The sequence below is a fragment of the Moschus berezovskii genome, chromosome 9 (genome assembly GCF_049115385.1).
Source record: "Moschus berezovskii isolate FMDL1 chromosome 9, NW_MosBer_1.0, whole genome shotgun sequence".
In the NCBI taxonomy this organism is placed as follows: Eukaryota; Metazoa; Chordata; class Mammalia; order Artiodactyla; family Moschidae; genus Moschus; species Moschus berezovskii.
Genome location: NC_142468.1, coordinates 93,170,702 through 93,195,132, shown reverse-complemented (window position 1 = coordinate 93,195,132; position 24,431 = coordinate 93,170,702). Strand labels below are relative to the sequence as shown.

Sequence of the window (24,431 nt, the reverse complement as noted above, 5' to 3'; positions counted from 1 at the left end):
CCCCCGCTGAGACAGGCAGGGAGCGCAGCCAGAGCCGGAGCGGGCAACCGCGGCCCCAGAAAGGCATCTGATACAAACTGCAGACAGGCTTGTTGCTAATCAGGACTTCTTGGGCTCGGGCCGGTCGATATCCCCCTGAGAAGGTGCGCCGGTTGTATACCCAGAAAACTGAGTGGCGGGGACTGGGGAGGCAATAAGTCGCAGAGACAGCGCTCGCCAAACACCTGGTCCCCTGAACTGCTCGGACCAGGGAAGGCACAAAACGCAGGCCCAACCAAGTCTGCGCCTTTGTGGAGTACCTGAGAACCTGAACTTGAGCCACTCAGACCTGGGAAGTGCATACAACCCGGCGCCGGCCTCGGACAGTTCCCGGCAGAGCAACCTAGAGCCTGTGCAGTGTAGACTGGGACAGCACATGCGCTGTGAGCGGGGGCAAACCCAGTGTGGCCGAGACGCTGCGAGCACTCCCCACAGACGCCAGAGATATTCGTCTGCAGCGTTCCTCCCTTCCCAGAACAGGACTGAACAACTGAGCCTTAAAAAGTGTCCACCCACCCCCTAGTATCAGGGTGGAAATTAGACACTGAAGAGACCAGCAAACAGAAGCTAAAACAGAGGGATCCACCTTGGAAATGACAGATAGAGACGTCTAGAGGCTACTCCAAGAATAAGACCAAAAACCAGAGGCAAGAGGCTTAAGCCCGAATCCTGAGAACACCAGAGAACTCCTGACTCCAGGGAACATTAATCAATAGGAGCTCATCATACGTCTCCATACCTACACTAAAACCAAGCACCACCCAAGGGTCAACAAGTTCCAGAGCAAGACATACCACGCAAATTCTCCAGTAACACAGGAAACTAGCCCTGAGCTTCAATATACAGGTTGCCCAAAGTCACTCCAAACCCACTGACATCTCATAACTCATTACTAGACACTTCATTGCACTCCAGAGAGAACAAATCCAGCTGCACCCACCAGAACACCGACACAAGCTTCCGTAACCAGGGAACCTTGACAAGTCACCTGTCCAACCCCACACACAGTGAGGAAACTACATAATAAAGAGAACTCCACAAACGGCCAGAAGAGGGAAAGGCCACCCCAAGCAAAGCATTATAAGCAAGATGAAGAGGCAGAGAAATACCCAGCAAGTAAAGGAACAAGATAAATGCCCATCAACACAAACAAAAGAGGAAGATATAGGGAATCTACCTGATAAAGAATTTCGAATTTTGATGGTGAAAATGATTCAAAATCTTGAAAGCAAAATGGAGTTACAAATAAATAACCTGGAGAAAAAGATTGAGAAGATGGAAGAAAGGTTTAATAAGGACTTAGAGGAAATAAAAAAGAGTCAATATACAATGAGTAATGCAATAGATGAGATCAGAAACACTCTGGAAGGAACAAACAGTAGAATAACAGAGGCAGAAGACAGGATAAGCAAGTTAGAAGATAGAATTGTAGAAATAAATGAAACAGAGAGGAAAAAAGAAAAACAAATTAAAAGAAATGAGAACAATATTACAGACCTCTCAGTTCAGTTCAGTTCAGTCGCTCAGTCGTGTCCGACTCTCCGCGACCCCATGAATCACAGCACGCCAGGCCTCCCTGTCCATCACCAACTCCCGGAGTACACTCAAACTCATGTCCACAGAGTCGGTGATGCCATCCAGCCATCTCATTCTCCGTCGTCCCCTTCTCCTCCCGCCCCCAACCTTTCCCAGCATCAGAGTAGCATACTGGGCACCTACCAGCCTGGGGAATTCCTCATTCAGTATCCTATCATTTTGCCCTTTGTTACTGTTCACGGGGTTCTCAAGGCAAGTATACTGAAGTGGTTTGCCATTCCCTTCTCCAGGGGACCACATTCGGCTGTGGTCCATGTGATTAGATCAACTAGTTTCCTGTGATTATGATTTCAGTTTGTCTGCCCTCTGGTGCCCCCTAGCAATACCTACTGGGACAATGTTAAACGCTCCAACATTCGAATCATAGGAATCCCAGAAGAAGAAGACAAAAAGAAAGACCATGAGAGAATACTTGAGGAGATAATAGTTGAAAACTTCCCTAAAATAGGGAAAGAAATAATCACCCAAGTCCAAGAAACCCAGAGAGTCCCCAACAGGATAAACCCAAGGCGAAATACTCCAAGACACATATTAATCAAATTAACAAAGATCAAACACAAAGAGCAAATATTAAAAGCAGCAAGGGAAAAACAGCAAATAACACACAAGGGGATTCCCATAAGGATAACAGCTGATCTTTCAACAGAAACTCTTCAGGCCAGGAGGGAATGGCAAGACATACTTAAAGTGATGAAAGAAAATAACCTACAGCCCAGACTACTGTACCCAGCAAGGATCTCATTCAAATACGAAGGAGAAATCAAAAGCTTTACAGACAAGCAAAAGCTGAGAGAATTCACCATTACCAAACCAGCTCTCCAACAAATGCTAAAGATCTTTTCTAGACAGGAAACACAGAAAGGGTGTATAAACTCGAACCCAAAGCAATAAAGAAAATGGCTTCGGGATCGTACTTATCAATAATTACCTTAAACGTAAATGGGTTGAATGCCCCAACCAAAAGACAAAGGCTGACTGAATGGATACAAAAACAAGACCCCCATATATGTTGTCTGCAAGAGACCCACCTCAAAACGAGGGACACACACAGACTGAAAGTGAAGGGCTGGAAAAAGATATTCCATGCAAATAGAGACCAAAAGAAAGCAGGAGTAGCAATACTCATATCAGATAAAATAGACTTTAAAACAAAGGCTGTGAAAAGAGACAAAGAAGGAAACTACATAATGATCAAAGGATCAATCCAAGATGAAGATATAACAATTATAAATATTTATGCACCCAACATAGGAGCATCGCAATATGTAAGACAATTACTAACAAGTATGAAAGGGGAAATTAACAATAATGCAATAATAGTGGGAGATTTTAATACCCCACTTACATCTATGGATAGATCAACTAAACAGAAAATTAACAAGGAAACACAAACTTTAAATGATACAATAGACCAGTTAGACCTAATAGATATCTATAGGACAATTCACCCCAAAACAATGAATTTCACCTTTTTCTCAAGCGCACACGGAACCTTTTCTAGGATAGATCACATCCTGGGCCATAAATCTAGCCTTGGTAAATTCAAAAAAGTTGAAATCATTCCATGCATTTTTTCTGATCACAATGCAGTAAGATTAGATCTCAATTACAAGGGAAAAACTATTAAAAATGCCAACATATGGAGGCTGAACAACACGCTGCTGAATAATGAACAAATCATAGAAGAAATCAAAAGAGAAATCAAAATATGCATAGAAATGAATGAAAATGAAAATACAACAACCCAAAACCTCTGGGACACTGTAAAAGCAGTGCTAAGGGGGAAATTCATAGCAATACAGGCACATCTCAAGAAACAAGAAAAAAGTCAACTAAATAACCTAACTCTACATCTAAAGCAACTAGAAAAGGAAGAAATGAAGAACCCCAGGGTCAGTAGAAGGAAAGAAATTGTAAAAATTAGGGCAGAGATAAATGCAAAAGAAACAAAAGAGACCATAGCAAAAATCAACAAAGCCAAAAGCTGGTTCTTTGAGAAGGTAAATAAAATTGACAAACCGCTAGCCAACTTATCAAGAAACAAAGGGAGAAGAACCAAATCAATAAAATTAGAAATGAAAATGGAGAGATCACAACCGACAACACAGAAATACAAAGGATTATTAGAGAATACTATCAGCAATTATATGGCAATAAAATGAATAACCTGGAAGAAATGGACAAATTCCTAGAAAAGTACAACTTTCCAAAACTGAACCAGGAAGAAATAGAAAATCTGAACAGACCCATCACAAGCATGGAACTAGAGGCTGTAATCCGGAATCTTCCAGCAAACAAAAGCCCAGGTCCAGACGGCTTCACAGCCGAATTCTACCAAAAATTTAGAGAAGAGCTAACACCTATTCTACTCAAACTCTTCCAGAAAATTGCTGAGGAAGGGAAACTTCCAAACTCATTCTATGAGGCCACCATCACCCTAATCCCAAAACCTGGTAAAGATCCCACAAAAAAAGAAAACTACAGGCCAAAAAAGCAGAGACATTACTTTGCCGACCAAGGTCCGTCTAGTCAAGGCAATGGTTTTTCCCGTGGTCATGTATGGATGTGAGAGTTGGACTGTGAAGAAGGCTGATCGCCGAAGAATCGATGCTTTTGAACTGTGGTGTTGGAGAAGACTCTTGAGAGTCCCTTATACTGCAAGGAGATCCAACCAGTCCATTCTAAAGGAGATCAATCCTGGATGTTCATTGGAGGGACTGATGCTAAAGCTGAAACTCCAATACTTTGGCCACGTCATGAGACGAGTTGACTCACTGGAAAAGACTCTGATGCTGGGAAAGGTTGGGGGCGGGAGGAGAAGGGGACGACGGAGAATGAGATGGCTGGATGGCATCACCGACTCTGTGGACATGAGTTTGAGTGTACTCCGGGAGTTGGTGATGGACAGGGAGGCCTGGCGTGCTGTGATTCATGGGGTCGCGGAGAGTCGGACACGACTGAGCGACTGAACTGAACTGACTGACTGACAGGCCAATATCACTGATGAACATAGATGCAAAAATCCTTAACAAAATTCTAGCAATCAGAATCCAACAACATATTAATAAGATCATACATCATGACCAAGTGGGCTTTATCCCAGGAATGCAAGGATTCTTCAATATCTGCAAATCAATCAACGTAATACACCACATTAACAAACTGAAAAATAAAAATCATATGATTATCTCAATAGATGCAGAGAAAGCCTTCGACAAAATTCAACATCCATTTATGATCAAAACCCTCCAGAAAGTAGGAATAGAAGGGACATGCTGCTACTGCTACTGCTGCTAAGTCACTTCAGTCGTGTCCGACTCTGTGTGACCCCATAGACGGAAGCCCAACAGGCTCCCCCGTCTCTGGGATTCTCCAGGCAAGAACACTGGAGTGGGTTGCCATTTCCTTCTCCAATGTGTGAAAGTGAAAAGTGAAAGTGAGGTCAGTCAGTCGCGTCTGACCCTTAGCGACCCCACAGACTGCAGCCTACCAGGCTCCTCCATCCATGGGATTTTCTAGGCAAGAGTACTGGAGTGGCTTGCCATTGCCTTCTCCAGAAGGGACATACCTCAACATAATAAAAGCTATATATGACAAACCCACAGCAAACATTATCCTCAATGGTGAAAAACTGAAAGCATTTCCCCTAAAGTCAGGAACAAGACAAGGGTGCCCACTCTCACCACTACTCTTCAACATAATTCTGGAAGTTTTGGCCACAGCAATCAGAGCAGAAAAAGACATAAAAGGAATACAAATTGGAAAAGAAGAAGTAAAACTTTCACTGTTCGCTGATGACATGATCCTCTACACAGAAAACCCTAGAGACTCTACCAGAAAACTACTAGAGCTAATCAATGATTACAGTAATGTTGCAGGATATAAAATCAACACACAGAAATCCCTTGCATTCCTATACACTAATAATGAGAAAATAGAAAGAGAAATTAAGGAAACTATTCCATTCACTGTTGCAACGAAAAGAATTAAATACTTAGGAATATATCTACCTAAGGAAACAAAAGACTTGTACGTAGAAAACTATAAAACACTAGTGAAAGTAATCAAAGAGGACACTAATAGATGGAGAAATATACCGTGTTCATGGATTGGAAGAATAAATATTGTAAAAATGAGTATACTACCCAAAGTAGTTTATACATTCAATGCAATCCCTATCAAGCTACCAACGATATTTTTCACAGAACTAGAACAAATAATCTCACAATTTGTATGGAAATACAAAAAAACCTCGAATAGCCAAAGCAATCTTGAGGAAGAAAAATGGAACTGGGGGAATTAACCTGCCAGACTTCAGGCTCTACTACAAAGCCACAGTCATCAAGACAGTATGGTACTGGCATAAAGACAGAAATATAGATCAATGGAACAAAATAGAAAGCCCAGAGATAAATCCACGCACCTATGGACACCTCATCTTTGACAAAGGAGGCAAGAATATAAAATGGAGAAAAGACAGTCTCTTTAACAAGTGGTGCTGGGAAAACTGGTCAGCCACTTGTAAAAGAATGAAACTAGAACACTTCCTAACACCATACACAAAAATAAACTCAAAGTGGATTAGAGAGCTAAATGTAAGACCAGAAACTATAAAACTCCTAGAGGAGAACGTAGGCAAAACACTCTCCGACATAAATCACAGCAGGATCCTCCATGACCCACCTCCCAGAATATTGGAAATAAAAGCAAAAATAAACAAATGGGACCTAATTAAAATCAAAAGCTTCTGCACAGCAAAGGAAACTATAAGCAAGGTGAAAAGACAGCCTTCAGAATGGGAGAAAATAATAGCAAATGAAGCAACTGATAAAGGATTAATCTCCAAAATATACAAGCAGCTCCTGCAGCTCAATTCCAGAAAAATAAAGGACCCAATCAAAAAATGGGCCAAAGAACTAAACAGACATTTCTCCAAAGAAGACATAAAGATGGCTAACAAACACATGAAAAAATGCTCAACATCCCTCATAATCAGAGAGATGTAAATCAAAACCACAATGAGATACCATTTCACACCTGTCAGAAGGGCTGCTATCCAAAAGTCTACATGCAATAAATGCTGGAGAGGATGTGGAGAGAAAGGAACCCTCTTACACTGTTGGTGGGAATGCAAACTAGTACAGCCACTATGGAGAACAGTGTGGAGATTCCTCAAAAAACTGGAAATAGAACTGCCATATGATCCAGCAATCGCACTCCTGGGCATACACACCGAGGAAACCAGAATTGAAAGAGACACATGTACTCCAATGTTCATTGCAGCACTGTTTATAATAGCCAAGACATGGAAGCAACCTAGATGTCCATCTGCAGACGAATGGATAAGAAAGCTTTGATACATACACACAATGGAGTATTATTCAGCCATTAAAAAGAATACATTTGAATCAGTTCTAATGAGGTGGATGAAACTGGAGCCTATTATACAGAGTGAAGTAAGCCAGAAAGAAAAACACCAATACAGCATACTAACGCATATATATGGAATTTAGAAAGATGCAAATGATAACCCTGTATACGAGACAGCAAAAGAGACACAGATGCATAGATCAGTCTTTGGGACTCTGTGGGAGAGGGTGAGGGTGGGATGATTTGGGAGAATGTCATTGAAACACGTATGTTGTCATATGTGAAATGAATCACTAGTTCAGGGTCAATGCATGTTATAGGATGCTCGGGGCTGGCATGCGGGGATGACCCAGAGGGAGGATAAAGGGAGGAGGGAGGTGGGAGGGGGGTTCAGGAGGGGGAACTTATGTAAACCCGGGGCGAATTCATTTCAATGTATGGCAAAACCAACCAATATAATATTGTAAAATAATTTGCCTCCAATAAAAAATAAATTAATTACAAAAAAATTTAAAAAAATAAAAATAAAAAAAAAAACTGAGGGAATTCCCTGGCAGTCCAGTGGTTAGGGCTCAATGCTTTCACTGCTGTGGGCCTGGCTTTGATTCCTGGTCAGGAAACTAAGATCCTGCAAGCCATGAAGCACAGTGAAAAAAATACAGGTTAGAAGTTTCATTCCTCCCACAGAAGTGTGGGTTAGCAATTCTGAAACTACTTTCTATATATTCAAGGACTCAGCAAATAAGTAAATATATTATACATAATGGGGAGGCAGTGTCAGAGAAAACAATTGCAAATATGGAAAAGGATTGTGGTAGAAGGCTAACATCAGTCCTGCGGAATTGAACCGTAATTCAAAGTTTCATTAACGAATTCATGAAGTTGTTGGTATAAAACTATAGTTTTAAACGTATACAGACAGACAAATAGATAAATGTATACAACACACACATACACATTTCCTGATTCTATCCATAGAGAAGGCCTAAAAGCAATGATAGCCCAGTAACCATGACCATATCTGACACTCAGATCTTGATTTCTAAATATTATTTTCCACTAAAAGGAATCAGAACCCCTGTAAAGGTGAGCTTGGGACATCTAGTGTGCCAGAAAGTAAGAATGCTCAAAGAATGATGACACATCAAAAGGCAGCAGGAGACAGCTTAACAAACCCAGGAAAATATCAGCATCAAAATACAGTTAATCCTTGAACAATGTGAGTTGACCTGTGCACTTACAAGCAGATATTTTTCAGCAGTAAATACTACAGCACTACACAGTCTGTTAGTTGATTGAACCTGAGGATGCAGAGGACCCTCAGATACAGAGAGCTGACCATAAATCATCAGCAGGTTAACCCCTGAACTGTTCAAGGGTCTACGATAAATAACAGTAGTAAAGGATTAAAACCTTCTCTTTCCCTGTATATTAAACTCTCTTTAAGGTAGTGACTAGAAGTTATAATTCCTGAGGGCTGAAAGCATGACTCCTTCTAGAAAATACCAGTGCAATTTAACAGTTCGTAACTTGAAAGGTCATGACTCCAAGGATCAACGCCATAGTGGCAAGACGAAAGAGGGTGAGTGAGGCATACATACTTAAAAGACTACAGGGAAGCGAATTCAGACTTAGGCACAGGTACGGATATATAGGTTATCCTAAAGTATTCATATGTATTTGATAAATATGACTCTGAAACATGACAGAAGAACCAGGCTGTGGAAGAAGCAAGAATCTCTGTTATCTAGGTCAGTCAGACAGATGGCACTGTGAGGTGAGGGAGATGGGGAGGATCACATTTGCACGCATGCACGCACACACACACACACACAAGCATGAAATGGGATGAAATGATCCACAGTGAAGAGGCTGGTAACAGCGAGCCCTGACATTAGTGTGCACTAAGATCTGAACGTGGAAATAAGTGCATTGGGTATCGCTTACGCCCCTGCCTCTCCTGATAACAGAACACTTCTGTTCTGCAGCGAACCCAATCCACAGTATTGTCCTAGGGGAAAGAGAACATATGTCTCTATGAGCATTGAGTGTGACCTTGAGCGTTCAGTGTGACCTATATGCCTGTGGCCAGAGTGATTGGTTCCAACTGGGCACTTGACCTAAATAACAAATAAGCACAATCAGAATCCTCTGTGACAGTGCCTCCCAGCCTATAACATACATTTGAATTATCCAGGGGTCTTTTATAAAGGAGGATTCTGATCTAGTAGGTCTACAGTAGCACTTGAGATTCTGGATATCTGATAAGTGATATTGATACTACTGATCCAGAGCCACAGTTTTGAACATTAGTTCAGTTCAGTTCAGTCGCTCAGTCATGTCCGACTCTTTGAGACCCCATGAATCACAGCACGCAAGGCCTCCCTGTCCATCACCAACTCCCGGAGTTCACTCAAACTCATGTCCATCGAGTCGGTGATGCCATCCAGCCATCTCATTCTCTGTCATCCCCGTCTCCTCCCACCCCCAATCCCTCCCAGCATCAGACTCCTTTCCAGTGAGTCAACTCGTCGCATGAGGTGGCCAGAGTATTGGAGTTTCAGCTTCAGCGTCATTCACCCAGGATTGATCTCCTTTAGAATGGACTGGTTGGACCTCCTTGCAGTCCAAGGGACTCTCAAGAGTCTTCTCCAGCACCACAGTTCAAAAGCATCAATTCTTCGGTGATCAGCTTTCTTCACAGTCCAACTCTCACATCCATCCATGACTACGGGAAAAACCATAGCCTTGACTAGACGGACCTTGGTTGGCAAAGTAATGTCTCTGCTTTTTAACATGTCATCCAGAATGGTCATAACTTTCCTTTCAAGGAGTAAGCGTCTTTTAATTTCATGGCTGCAATCAGCATCTGCAGTGATTTTGGAGCCCCAAAAAATAAAGTCTGACACTGTTTCCACTGTTACCCCTTCTATTTCCCATGAAGTGATGGGACCAGATGCCATGATCTTCGTTTTCTGAATGTTGAGCTTCAAGCCAACCTTTTCAGTCTCCTCTTTCACTTTCATCAAGAGGCTTTTGAGTTCCTCTTCACTTTCTGCCATAAGGGTGGTGTCATCTGCATATCTGAGGTTATTGATATTTCTCCTGGCAATCTTGATTCCAGCCTGTGCTTCTTCCAGCCCAGCATTCCTCATGATGTACTCTGCATATAAATTAAATAAACAGGGTGACAATATACAACCTTGACGTACTCCTTTTCCTATTTGGAACCAGTCTGTGGGCTCTTCAAATACTTTTTGCCATGTATATGGAGAAAACTCTAAAAAGAAACATTCACTTCAATGTTCATAGTGGCAATATTTACAATGTTTAAGACATGGAAGCAATGTAATTGCCCATTGACAATGAATGGATAAAGAAAATATATAAAAGAATATTACCCAGCCATACAAAGAATGAAATAATGCCATGAGTAGGAACATGGATGGATCCAGAGATGATCATACTAAGTGAACTTTTTCAGACAGAGAAAGACAAATACCATATGCTATCACTTATGACACAAATGAACGTTTTTTCAAAACAAAAACAGATTCACAGAAATAGAAAACAAACACGGTTATCAAAGGGGAAAGGGGCAGGGGGAGGAATAAAGTAGGCATTTAGGATTAGCAGATACAAACTACTGTACATAAAATAAACAACAAGGTCCTACTGTATGGCACAGGGGACCATACTCATCCCTGAGGCTGAACAGGAAATGGAAAAGAATATACATATATACATACATATAGAAACAGACACATACACATATATATATATATTCTTTTTCATATTCTTTTCCATTATGGACTATTACAGGATGAATATGGGGATATATATATATATGTATATATATGTATGTGTGTATGCATGTATATATACGTATAATGGAGTCATTTTGTTGTACACCAAGAACTAACACAATATACTTCAATAAAACTAAAACTATACTTGAATTAAAAAAAACCTCAAAGAAAACATTTTGCCAGCATTATCAGGGAAGAAGTACTCCTTACACAAGAGATTCTAAGCTGAAAAAACTGTGATACTAGGGCTGTTGGCTTTTCTACAGGCAGCGGGGGTGGTTTGTTTTATGTTTATGTCACTCGTGTCTTTGAATGTTCTTTGTCATTAGATTGCGGCTTCATTTTTCCCAGATAGGGAGGTCTCAGGTGGCTCAGTGGTAAAGAATCCACCCGCCAGTGCAGGAGTTGCAGGAGATGCCAGTTCAATCCCTGAGTGAGGAAGATCGCCAGGAAAAGGAAATGGCAACCCACTCCAGTATTCTTGCCTGGAGAAACCCATGGGCAGAGGAGCCTGGCAGGCTACAGTCCATAGGGTCACAGAGTCAGACACGACTGAGCACAGATGCATGCATGCTGTCATTAGATTATCTACTTGTAGAAAAAAAAAAGGCATATATATATATCCTCTTGTCACTCCCCACAATGCCTTATTTGATGTTTTATATAGAGAAATGCATAAACAACGTTCTTCAGAAACCAACTGGGAAGAAATTTTAAAGTCTTTAAATGAAACAGCTGGAGAAGATATTTTAATGAAATGGTAGAGGATGCGAAGGAGAAGGATCAGTTATTAGCTACCATGCTCTGGATATCCCTAAGGTAGTCCTACATCCTAAACCCTGCTGCTGCTGCTGCTGCTGCTAAGTCACTTCAGTTGTGTCCGACTCTGTGCGACCCCATAGACGGAAGCCCACCAGGCTCCCCCGTCCCTGTGATTCTCCAGGCAAGAACACTGGAGTGGGTTGCCATTTCCTTCTCCAATGCATGAAAGAGAAAAGTGAAAGTGAAGGCGCTCAGTCATGTCCGACTCTTCGTGACCCCATGGACTGCAGCCTACCAGGCTCCTCTATCCATGGGATTTTCCAGGCAAGAGTACTGGAGTGGGGTGCCATTGCCTTCTCCGACATCCTAAACCCATGCAGCCATAAAAACACTCTCGGAGGAAGTGCTGGTGTTTGTAGCGGGCGTGATGGCATCAAGGTTACTCCACAGAGCTGGAGCTCTGGCCTCCCAGGCCCTGAGGGCCCGGGATCCAAATGGAGTCTCTGTGGTGCGCTCTACGGCATCTGGAGGTGGTGTTCCTACTGATGAAGAGCAGGTGACTGGGCTAGAGAGGGAGGTCATGCTGGCTGCACGCAGGGACAGGACCCATACAATATACTTGCCCCAAAGGCAACCTCAGGTATCAAGGAAGACCCTAATTTAGTCCCCTCCATCACCAACAAGCGGATAGTGGGCTGCATCTGTGAATAAGACAACAGTACTAGCATCTGGTTCTGGCTGCACAAAGGCGAGGCCCAGCGATGCCCCAGCTGTGGAACCCATTATAAGCTGGTGCCACATCAGCTGGCCCACTGAGCCATTGCACTAATGCACTCAGAATATGATGTGGAATTTCTTCTTTCCAGTAAAGACTAGCCATTACATTGGCTTCTCCTCCCATAAAAAAACACACACACACACTCTAGGGAGGAGTTCCCTGGTGGTCCAGTGGTTAAAAATCCCCCTTGCAATGCAAAGGACATGGGTTCGATCCCTGGTGGGGGAACTAAGATCCCACATGCCATGGAGCAACTAAGCCTGAGGTCCACAACTACAGAGTCCATGCGCTGGGATGAAAGATCCTGTATGATGCAACGAAGATCCCATGTGCCACAACTAAGGCCCGACACAGCCAAATAAATAAATAAATACTTGAAGAAAACACTCTCATAATCTCTCAAGTAGGTTATTTTGGAGAATCACAAGCCAATATCCTAGAAGTGCAAAACTCCAAACTTCAAAGGTAAGATCAAAGGAACTAGCCAAAAATATTATTAATTTGGCTTACATTATTCAATGCTTCCCAGGAGATTCCTAAACTAAGAACTATGATCTCTAACATGGGGTCTACGACTGACACTGTCAACTTCTTTTTAAACCATAAAGGAAGTTTTGTCAACAAACATTTCCCAGAGACTATTCAATAGTTATAAACTACTCATTAAGATATCTTGGATGATATAATTAAGCCACTGTGATGTCTTTTTAAGTGCCCAGGACAAACAAATCTAACTGGTTCACCTCCCTTCAAGCAGGAATCTAGACATAACCTCCTTATTTATAGAGAATCCCAACTCCCTTACTTGGATATCAGCAAGATTTTTTGAAGGGGAAGATGCCCTGTTATTTAACCAAGGCCTGATTGTAAGTTCAGTGCCTATCAAGTTCAGGCAATAATCTTCCTTCCTGCTTAAGCTAAGTTTCACCACATCATAACAGTCATCTTTAATCCTAAAAACGAATATGGAGAAAGCAAATAATTCACCCCATCTCACACACACACACACATAATTCCTACAAGGTAAACTCTCACAAGGGGATGTGCATACATAAGAGTCCCAGGTTCTCTTATTTTTCTTTCAGGCCACCTGGTCTCCAGGATGGAAGTGTTTTCTTAAGCTTCATTTTTCCCAGGGAGGGAGGTCTCGGTTTTCCAATTCTTTGGCCAGTGAGTTGAAATCTAATCCAGGAGAGATATACTAGGAAGCCTGATTGTAGATGCATATCTAAACTGCATTCTGCTATTTTGTACTCCATTTATCCAACCGCTGTATCTTTCAATTGATTCAAAACTTAGAGCAGAAGAGAAAGGGTGTGATTAACTATCACCCTTCAAACATCAAAAGTCAACAGCTTCTACAGAAACATACAATTCTTATAAATGTACTCCTAAATAATTTAACACACCTTTTAGATAACATGTACGTTTCCATAAGAAACAGGAAAATGTATTTTTATTTTGAGAATGACATGATCCTACACCCTCAGACATGGACTAAGGAATGACTCTATGTAGGCATATTTGAGTATATTAAAAGCATCCCAATAATTTACTCATACATTCATAATGTTCCCTTTTCAATTTAACCCATAACAAAACCTGTGTTCTACTGTTATATCTTTCTCTAGCCAGAATTTTCTGGTTTAACTAGCTCTTTCCTCAATCTCTTCAATAAATATTAGAATACATTAAATCACAGCTTTTGAAGGAATTTCTATAGGGAGAATGTAAAGACAGAGCATGGAGATTTCTGGACAAATAACATGATCCTGAAGTGGATTTTTACAATAGATTTTTAGCTCATTTCTAAATGGTTTATTTTAAATATCAGGAAGGCTTTTGACAGCAACTGCACATCTACCAATTCAGGATTAGATTTAAGTCCCTTGTTTTTAGATTCAAAAATACAGTACTGTTAATTTAAGGGAATCTGCATTCTCTATATACTAGACAGTTAGATCGCAAAGATGATATACAACATGATAATTTGAAAATACGGTAGAAGGAACTTGCAGTTTTGGCTATGGCGTTATCAGACTCAATCTCTCAACGTAAACAACTATAAAACTGACAAAATATTTGAAGCAAGCACTGAACAACAGACAGGATAGATGTGATCCTTAGAGCAGAGAAACACATGAAAGCCACTTTAATCTTGCTTTCTGCCTGGAGGCACTTCTCAGATCACAGAAAGGGAAGAAGAGTCAAAAAGAGGACAGAGGTCTCACTGCATGGATCAAACAGAGGTCAGAGTTTGGGTCTGCTGAGGCTGCTGGAATTTGAGGCAGAGGGCTGGACAGTGGAGAATAAGGAGTTGTATAGGGAAGAAACTCCAGAAATTTGCATAGAAGTCTTGGCTGAAATTAGCATGCACCAATACAGAGTGGCTCCAGGAAGCCTAGCAAATTATAAGTACTGAGGGGCCATAAGATGAAAAGTGTACCTATTGAGCATAGAGACATTGGAGTTCCAACCAGACAGAGACCACAGGGAACACGCAGGCTATACGGCTGAGGTCCCAGAAATGCTATGCCTCAGGGTCTGGTTGCTCTATATTGGGAAACAGTGCTCAGATGTTCATATTTCTGCATGGGCAAAGAAAACTGGCACCTGGGCTCAGAGTGATGGCATAGACAGAGACCTCGCAGGTGACACAGAATTTTATCTCCCACAACTGTGTGTTTACATTCCAAAGGTTATTTGACCAAGAAGCCTTCCCCATCTCTGTCTGTCTGTCTGTCTCTTGTATGAGTGTGTGAGCATGTGTCTGTCTGTCTGTCTCTCCCTCCTTTTCTGGAGGGGAAGAGGTGAAGCTATACCAGCAGCTCCTACATAAGCTCCCAAACTAATAATGCTGTATTCCACTCAAGAGCTAGAAACCCCTACCCTATACATGTGGGAGACAACTGCCCTCATCACAAAAATGGAGCACTGGGAACCAGTGCAAAGACACTCTGCAGATAAATAATTGGTTTGCCTTTGATGCAGAAATCTTGTGTTTACTGTCAAGATAAAATAAATATAGATGCAAAGCTTATTACTCTATTGGAGAATAAGATTACTTTAGACCCGCCTGAAAAAAGCCTAAAAATAAACCTGAACATAACCAGATTCTCCTGTACGTTCAGTTCAGTTCAGTCGCTCAGTCGTGTCCGACTCTTTGCGACCCCATGAATCACAGCATGCCAGGCCTCCCTGTCCATCACCAACTCCCGGAATTCACTCAAACTCATGTCCATCGAGTTGGTGATGCCATCCAGCCATCTCATTCTCTGTCATCCCCTTCTCCTCCCGCCCCCAATCCCTCCCAGCATCAGAGTCTTTTCCAGTGAGTCAACTCTTCGCATGAGGTGGCCAAAGTATTGCAGTTTCAGCTTCAGCATCATTCCTTCCAATGAACACCCAGGACTGATCTCCTTTAGGATGGACTGGTTGGATCTCCCTGCAGTACAAGGGACTCTCAAGAGTCTTCTCCAGCACCACAGTTCAAAAGCATCAATTCTTCGGCGATCAGCTTTCTTCACAGTCCAACTCTTACATCCATACATGACCACGGGAAAAACCATAGCCTTGACTAGACGGACCTTTGTTGGCAAAGTAATGTCTCTGCTTTTTAATATACTATCTAGGTTGGTCATAACTTTCCTTCCAAGGAGTAAGCGTCTTTTAATTTCATGGCTGCAATCAGCATCCGCGGTGATTTTGGAGCCCAAAAAAATAAAGTCTGACACTGTTTCCCCATCTATTTCCCATGAAGTGATGGGACCAGATGCCATGATCTTTGTTTTCTGAATGTTGAGCTTCAAGCCAACTTTTCCACTCTCCTCTTTCACTTTCATCAAGAGGGTTTTGAGTTCCTCTTCACTTTCTGCCATAAGGGTAGTGTCATCTGCATATCTGAGGTTATTGATATTTCTCCTGGCAATCTTGATTCCAGCTTGTGCTTCTTCCAGCCCAGCGTTCCTCATGATATACTCTGCATATAAGTTAAATAAGCGGGGTGACAATATACAGCCTTGACGTACTCCTTTTCCTATTTGGAAACAGTCTGTGGTTCCATGTCCAGTCCTGTACGTTAACTACCTTTAAAACAAAATTCAACAACTTTCAAATTAAGACAACAAAACACAGATTCTCAACAATGTAATATTGACAATGCCAGGAATGTAATAAAAAATTGCCAGACATGAGAAAGCAAAAAAAAACCTCAATATATGTATCAAAAAGGAAAAACAAGTCACTATAAAAGCCTCAGAGATGACACCGATGTTGGAATATTGGAATTAGTAGACAGGGACTTTAAAATGACTATTATACATATATTTATAAATAAGAGGGCTATCTTATCCTTGTGTTACATAATTTAGAAAAGACCTGAAACAGTCTCAGTTTTTCTTCTATACAACACTGAATCTACTCAAATATTCAAAAAGTAGCTGCTAAAATCTTAAGTCACTGAGGAAAGCTTTTAGTATGGAAGATACCTGTTGCAGTTGTTTCTAATAATCCAATTCTACTATAAAATAATTTTAATTTGGCTTCCTTTAGATACTTTTTATTATTTTATATCCCAGGGGACTGCCATGCTGAATTAGCTGCAAACTGGGTCTTTAGACAACCAAACAAGATGACATGCTGAAAAGGGCTATTAAAAATTATCTATGAATATTGAAAAACATCAGCTTTAAACGTTGGTTTCATTTTTTCATTAAATAAAAGAACAATAATTAGATGCCTGCCATGTGACAGATATGACTAATACTATGATTAAGTTGCCTCTGGCCATGTGGCTCAGAGGTGAAAGCATCTGCCTGCAATGTGGGAGACCCGGGTTCGATCCCTACGTCAGGAAGATCCCCTGGAGAAGGCAATGGCAACTCACTCCAGTATTCTTGCCTGGAGAATCCCATGGAGGGAGGAACCTGGTAGGCTACAGTCCACAGGGTCACATAGAGTCGGACACGACTGAGCAACTTCACTTCCACTTTCATGATTAAGCTATAACTGGACATACATCAAAATAGATATTACAGAACTCAAAGAGGTATGGAATAGATAGTAGAAAAAGAAAATAATTCTTCTTGTTTGGGGTTTGTATTTAATTATAAAAGATAAACAAAAGTTACTCCAGAAGATCAAATTAGAAAATTCTGCAGTTAGGAGTATATACTTGGGGTTTTGGAATGATTGATTTTTACCTTGCTTTTTTCCTAAAATTAACTGACTGGTTTGTTCATTCCTTTCAATATCTGTTTGCTCACCTCTGCTTTATTTTTATTTTTTTAAACAACAGAAATTACTATTACACAGTTCTGGAGGCTAGAAGTCTGAAATCAAGGTGGTGGTAGTGTTTTCTGAGGGCTGTGGAAGGAGAATCTGTTCTAGGCCTTTCTTATTGGCTTGTAGATAGCTGTCCTTATGTTCATAAGGCAATCTCCCTGTATGGGTGTGTGTGTGTGTGTGTGTCTGCTCAGTCGTGTCTGACTCTTTGCAACCACATGGACTGTAGCCTGCCCAGGCTCCTCTGTCCATGGGATTCTCCAGGAAAGAATACTGGACTGAGTAGCCATTCCCTTCTCTGGGGGATCTTCCCAACTCAGGGATAGAACATGGGTCTCCTGCATTGTGAGTGGATTCTTTACTGTCTGAGCTACCACGGAAGCCCCTGTATATATGCTTCCAAATTTCATCTTTTTTATAAGAATATCATTCTTACTAGATTAGAGCCCACTCTAATGTCTTCCTTTTAACGTCACTACCTCTGTAAAGACCATATTTTCAAATAAGGTTGGTTACATACTGAGGTACCAGGGGTTAAGAGATCAACATAGCAATTTGGGCTGGGGTGGGGGTAGGGTGGGGAGGTGGAATGGACATAAAACAGAAATGTAAATATTTTGGTTTCAAATTTGTACATCTCTTTCCCTGAAAATCAAAACACTTTGCTGTACACCTAAAATTAATGCAACATTATAAATCAACTGTACTTCAATTAAAACAAGACAAGATGAAGACAAGAAGGGAAAGTTACAGTCACTTACCTTTGTTTTAAATGTTTATGTTCACTGTATTTGACATTGTTATTGCAAAATACTTCAAACACTTTTTGGAAGTATTTTCTACAAGTTATAAGGAATAGCACCAGGGGAAGTTACTTAATATACTTTAGGTTTATTTCTAAATGCATTTCGGATTTACTCTACTTATACCTTGAATTTGTAGAACAAAACAAAATAGAAATCATAAAACACACTGATCTCAATTTACCATAATTGTGCTTCTCAACCTAGAAACAATCACCCAATATAACATACAATCATGAGTAATTTTAAGACCAAAATTCCCCCTTGCAATATGTAGCAAAAATGTCCGCAATTTCTAGAACCATCACATTAGCAAAACCCAAAAGGGCCTCTGACACATCAATACCTTAAAATGTTAATTTACTGCCATGAATAGCTGTCAGCCTCTCAACTATGTATGTACGAACCCAGTATGAGACTAGGTGTGTAAAACAGCCTGCTCACAGTCACAGTGTCTTAGTTTAATTTTAGTTCAAGAATCCCTCCTTTTAGAAAAACTCACACATACACACATTGAATAAATTATCCTAACACAAAGGAAAATGAAACTTTATGATTATAATAAGAATTATCCAGGGACTTCCCTGGTAGTCCAGTGGCTAAGACTCCATGTTCCAATATTGAGACCCCACAGTTGTTTTTTAAACTTTTTAAACCCAATTCATGATGAGAAATATATTTACATTGTAATCCAATTCCCAAATATCTATAGCAAAATAACATTCATACACAAACATGTACAAATGCACACATAGATACACCCATATATATGAACATTGCAAACTTCTCATGAGACAGTGTTCACCCTTACAAAGTGTGAGAAGCTCTCACATTTTTATTCTGCTTTTATGTTTCCAGTCTTGAACTAAAATTGACTAGGATCCTTGTATGGGTTTTGACTCAAAAGTCTGAAAAACACAGACCAGTGGTATTTTTAAGTCAGCTGCACAACTTGCTAAAGATACAAATTCCTGACTCCATCTAAAACTACTGAATTAGAATCCATTGAGGATGGATCCCCAAGCACTGCATTTTAGCAGGCTCTCCAGATGATCCTTAAGCATATTAAAGTTTGAGAACCCTTGGTGTTATTTAACTTGAGATTGATAGGATTCTCAGGTGCTATTCAGACAAAGAGAGGTAGAAAAAAATATTATTACCAGAAGCCATAGTAAATGTAAAGACTAAATGGGCAAGGGAAAGCATGATTATGTTTAAGGAGGTTCAGTGGAACAAGGCAAGTTCATAGGGCTCTATAGGAAAACAATGTGGATGAAGAGGTAGGCATGGTTCATTCTGCCATCTGACTCTCCTAGTTAGTTAATGCCACCTAAAAAATAATATATAAGTATACATTCTTAAAAAGGAAGGAAATTTTTACACATGCTACAACATGGATGAACTTGCAGCCATGAAACTAAATGATGCTTGCTCCTTGGAAGGAAAGCTATCACAAATCTAGATAGCATATTAAAAAGCAAAGACATCACTTTGGAGACAAAAGTCCATATAGTCAAAGCTATGGTTTTCCAGTTGTCATGTATGGATGTGAAAGTTGGACCATAAAGAAGGCTAAGCACTGAAGAATTGATGCTTTCGAATTGTGGTGCTGGAGAAGACTCTCAAAAGTCCCTTGGACTGCAAGGAGATCAAACCAGTCAATCCAAAAGGAAATCAAACCTGAATATTCATTGGAAGGACTGATGCTGAAGCTGAAGCTTCAATAATTTGGCCACCTGATGCAAAGGACTGACTCACTGGAAAAGACTCTGAATCTGGGAAAGACTGAAGGCAGGAAGAGAAGGGTCTAGAGAAGAAGAGATGGTTGGATGGCATCACCGACTCAATGGACATGAATTTGAACAATCTCTAGGCGATAGTGAAGTACAGGGAAGTCTGGCGTGCTGCAGTTCATGGGGTCACAAAGAGTCAGACACGACTTAAGAGACTGAACAGCAACAACTAGGATGAACTTTGAGGACATCATACAAAATGACATGAGCCAATCACAAAAAGACAAACATTGCATGATTCCACATACGTAACATAACTGGAGTAGTCAAAAATTCAGAGACAAAAAGTGGAACGGTGGTTGCCAGGGCCTTGGGGAGGGAAAACTGTTGTTTAATGGGTATAATGCTTCAGTTTTGCCAGATGAAAAGAGTTCTGTGCAATAGAAGACAGTCTGACTGCACAAGGATGTAAATGTATTTATTAACACCACTTTACTGTGTGCTTTAAAATGGTTAAGATGGTACTTTTATGAGTATTTTACCACAATTAAAAAAATAATACATGAGACTAAGAGTCCTGAGTTGACACTTGACCTTGACTAGTATTTGACTCTTTTCCCAGGGATACTAATGTCTGCTCATTTCTGGGAGCGGTAGTAACCATTCCCTTTTCGGCAAGGAAAACACTTAAATTATAAACGTGTCTTCTTCTTTTTTTAAAGAAAAAAGACTGTTAAAACTTTCTACATTGGAGAACGAAAGAAAAGAGACAGGAAAGAGTCAATTATAACTTAACCTTGTAATGAACAGCAGAGCTCTGCACAGCCTCAGTGGAAAGGAGATGAAACACCCTGGGCTTTGTCTACAGATCATAAACTACCTCTGGATGGTAGTACATATTTATCCCTGATAAATATGTTTGTTTAGAAGCTTTTTCTTGTGAAGGGAAATTTTATACAAAATAGTAATCTGCTAGTCAACAAATATTCTTATTTGGGGGTGCCATAACTCAATGGTTCCCAGATCTAGCATCAAGCCAAACATCAGAATTCTCTGAGAAGCCTTAAAAAAATACAGATCCTTGGCCCCACTCCAGATTTACTGGAGCAGTTTACCCAGCAGTGAACTTAAGGCCTATGTGTTTTTAAAACTGCCAAGGATATTTTTATGGGTAGCCTTTTGGGGGAAAATCACTCAAAGTAAGGACAGCTATGAGAATGGCCGCTTGAGGATGTGATCTTACCTCTCTCTACCCTCTCAAAATCTCTCTGAAATGACTGAATATAAAAGTAGGAAAATACCCTTAGCAATACTAGAAAACCAGAAAAAGTTCCATCAGCAGACCAGAGCACTAAGGAATTTCTAGAAGATATAAAGCAGATGGAATCAGTAAAACCCTAAATTGCTAAAGAGCCTGAAATGAAGAGTTTCATTGTTAAGTAAATGTTACCGGCAGAACCTTAGAATACTCCCCAGAATCAGAGGGAAAAAGTGTGGCCAGCAGATGTGGGTCAGCTGTCCAGTAACTACTGGAGGGTTTGGTAACAATTTGCTAGCCTCCTACCCTCAAAAAGGCTGATTCCTGAATTGTCCTCAGGTTGAAAATGGTGAGAGAAGAAGGGCTGTGCTTTGGGTAAGTGCATCTGGCCCAAGAGGTAAAAGGAGCTTCCATTCCCAGAAGGCAAGTTTCTTGTGAACATCATAAAGGAAAGTCCAACTGGTTGGATAGCCTTCCTCCCCCCTCCTATATCCTCCACAGACAGAGATCTTATAACTTGCATTCACAGTGATATTTCTAAATTATGCTAAGGAAACAAATTCATGTAGATCCTCATATATAAACAAGGACAAAAAGTCATAGAACAAATGAATGGATGAAAGAAATTACTTTTGTTTAATTTAAAAAACAAGTGTAGGTAATGGAGAAAAATTAATTCTAGAAATTAAAAAAAAAATTTATCTCATTCATAAAATAAGAATAAGCCATTATAGGGACTTCCCTGGTGGTCCGAAGGCTAAGACTCTGTGCTCCCAGTGCAGGGGACCAAGGTTTGATCCCTGATGAGGGAAGTAGATCCCACATGCTGCAACTAAAAAGATTCTGCATGTGGCAACGAAAATCCCAACTAAGACCTAACGCAGTCAAATAAATAAATAATTTTTTAAAAAGAATAAACCATTTAAAAAAATGAAGACTATTTGGAAATTAAGATCGTGAGAGCCAAGAAAAAAAAAAAATCAAGCAGACAATAGCACCTCAGAAGAGCTGAATAATGGAATGAACATGTCTGAAGAATGAACTAGATATAACTGATTCTCTTGATTAGCCACAGAATATTTCCTTCAGGGTGATCATTACAAAGTGTACTTTGGCAGGTCCCTCCAGCATTCCATGGGCTAAAGGAAGACCTGGAACTAGTTAGGAGGAGAGGAGGGCAAGCATCTCACTGCAGGTTCCCAAAGGGTGGGCCTAGTGAGTTCACTCTGAGCCTTCTTCATCTACTTTGCCTAGGTTGTACCCTTAGCTGGAATGTCCAAGGACTATTCACTTTACTGAGGTCTACTCCACTTAGAGCTCAGCCCAGGGACCATCTCCCTCTGGGAAGTTTTCCTTAACTTCCATTCTCTACACTGATTTACATTTTCTAGTATATCTGCATCGGAAAAGGCAATGGCAAGCCACTCCAGTACCTTTGCCTAGAAAATCCCATGGATGGAGGAGCCTGGTAGGCTGCAGTCCGTGGGGTCGCTAAGGGTCGGACACGACTGAGCGACTTCACTTTCACTTTTCACTTTCACACATTGGAGAAGGAAATGGCAACCCACTCCAGTGTTCTTGCCTGGAGAATCCCAGGAACGGGGGAGCCTGGTGGGCTTCCATCTATGGGGTCACACAGAGTCGGACACGACTGAAGTGACTTAGCAGTAGCAGCAGCAGTATATCTGCATATGACCACAACTAAGTTTAACTCACTGTATTATAATTACCTATTTGTGTTTCTGTCTTCCTTATGCTCTGAGGGATATTTTAACCAGAGACATCACTTCTATTCAGATACACATACGTGGATATGTCATTCATTCTCTTAATATATCTTGTATGCCTACTAGAAGAATTAAATGCCCGTTCTAATATCTACAGGAAAACATACAAAAATGGTCCTGTGTACAAAGGCCATGGTCAACCCATCATTAAATATAGGTACCTATTTATCCCAAGTTGGAGTTCTCTGAATTCAGTTAGGGTGCTATCACATTCTGGAACTTTCTGAATTTCCACCAGGTAATAGTTTATGCAAATAGGCCTCTAAGAATCCAACAACTTGGTCAAAATCTAGGAAGCCTTACTACATTTTTGTCTCCCCAAAATGGATACAGTGTTGGATATTTCATTTGCTGGATGATACTTGAAAGTTATCCAGAGAAAGTTCTAAAAGGTACTTTCACCTTTATACTGCTATTTCTACTCTTCTTGTATGTTACTCCTCGACCACTGAATTGAAAATTATGCAACTCTGTCATGACAGGACTACAGCAGGATATGAAAGAACAACCAGTCCATTCTAAAGGAGATCAATCCTGGGTGTTCACTGGAAGGACTGATGCTAAAGCTGAAACTCTAATACTTTGGCCACCTCATGCGACGAGTTGACTCATTGGAAAAGACTCTGATGCTGGGAAGGATTGGGGGCGGGAGGAGAAGGGGACGACAGAGAATGAGATGGCTGGATGGCATCACCGACTCGATGGACATGAGTTTGAGTGAACGCCGGGAGTTGGTGATGGACAGGGAGGCCTGGCGTGCTGTGATTCATGGGGTCGCAAAGAGTCGGACACGCCTGAGCGACTGAACTGAACTGAACACTACAGATCATCTACCATCCCAGTCAACTGAAATATTTGTGTCTTACACAACTCACAGAAATGTGAAAAGGGCTTGCACTTTCCAATTCCTCCTGTCCCCTGCACAAGATCCAATATATTCTCTACACCATCTCTTGGATTACATGCATCAACAGGAACAAAGCAGAAAATAGAAAATGTACTTGACCTCAAAAGCAGGTCATCTGGAAATATTTGAGAAAGGTAAAGAGCTAAGCCTTTTCAGAAACACAAAAAAAGCAATCAGTAAGAATGCGAAAACCCTTCCTTCTATCTCAATTTCTCAATAAATCCCACTTTTAATAGAAAGTCATAAGTATTAATCCCATTAATCACATATTTATTTCACTGAGTAGGTAAAACTCCTTTTCAGGTT

General features: G+C 40.8%; 1 protein-coding gene and 1 pseudogene across 6 annotated transcripts in view; one reads left to right on the top strand and one right to left on the bottom strand.

The window, feature by feature from the left end:
• LRRC49 (leucine rich repeat containing 49) overlaps positions 1-24,431 on the bottom strand; it is a 162,639-nt gene that overhangs the window by 88,710 nt on the left and 49,498 nt on the right. The gene's annotated exons all lie outside the window — the stretch shown is intronic.
• Positions 11,983-12,478, top strand: LOC129563078 (cytochrome c oxidase subunit 5B, mitochondrial pseudogene; annotated as a pseudogene).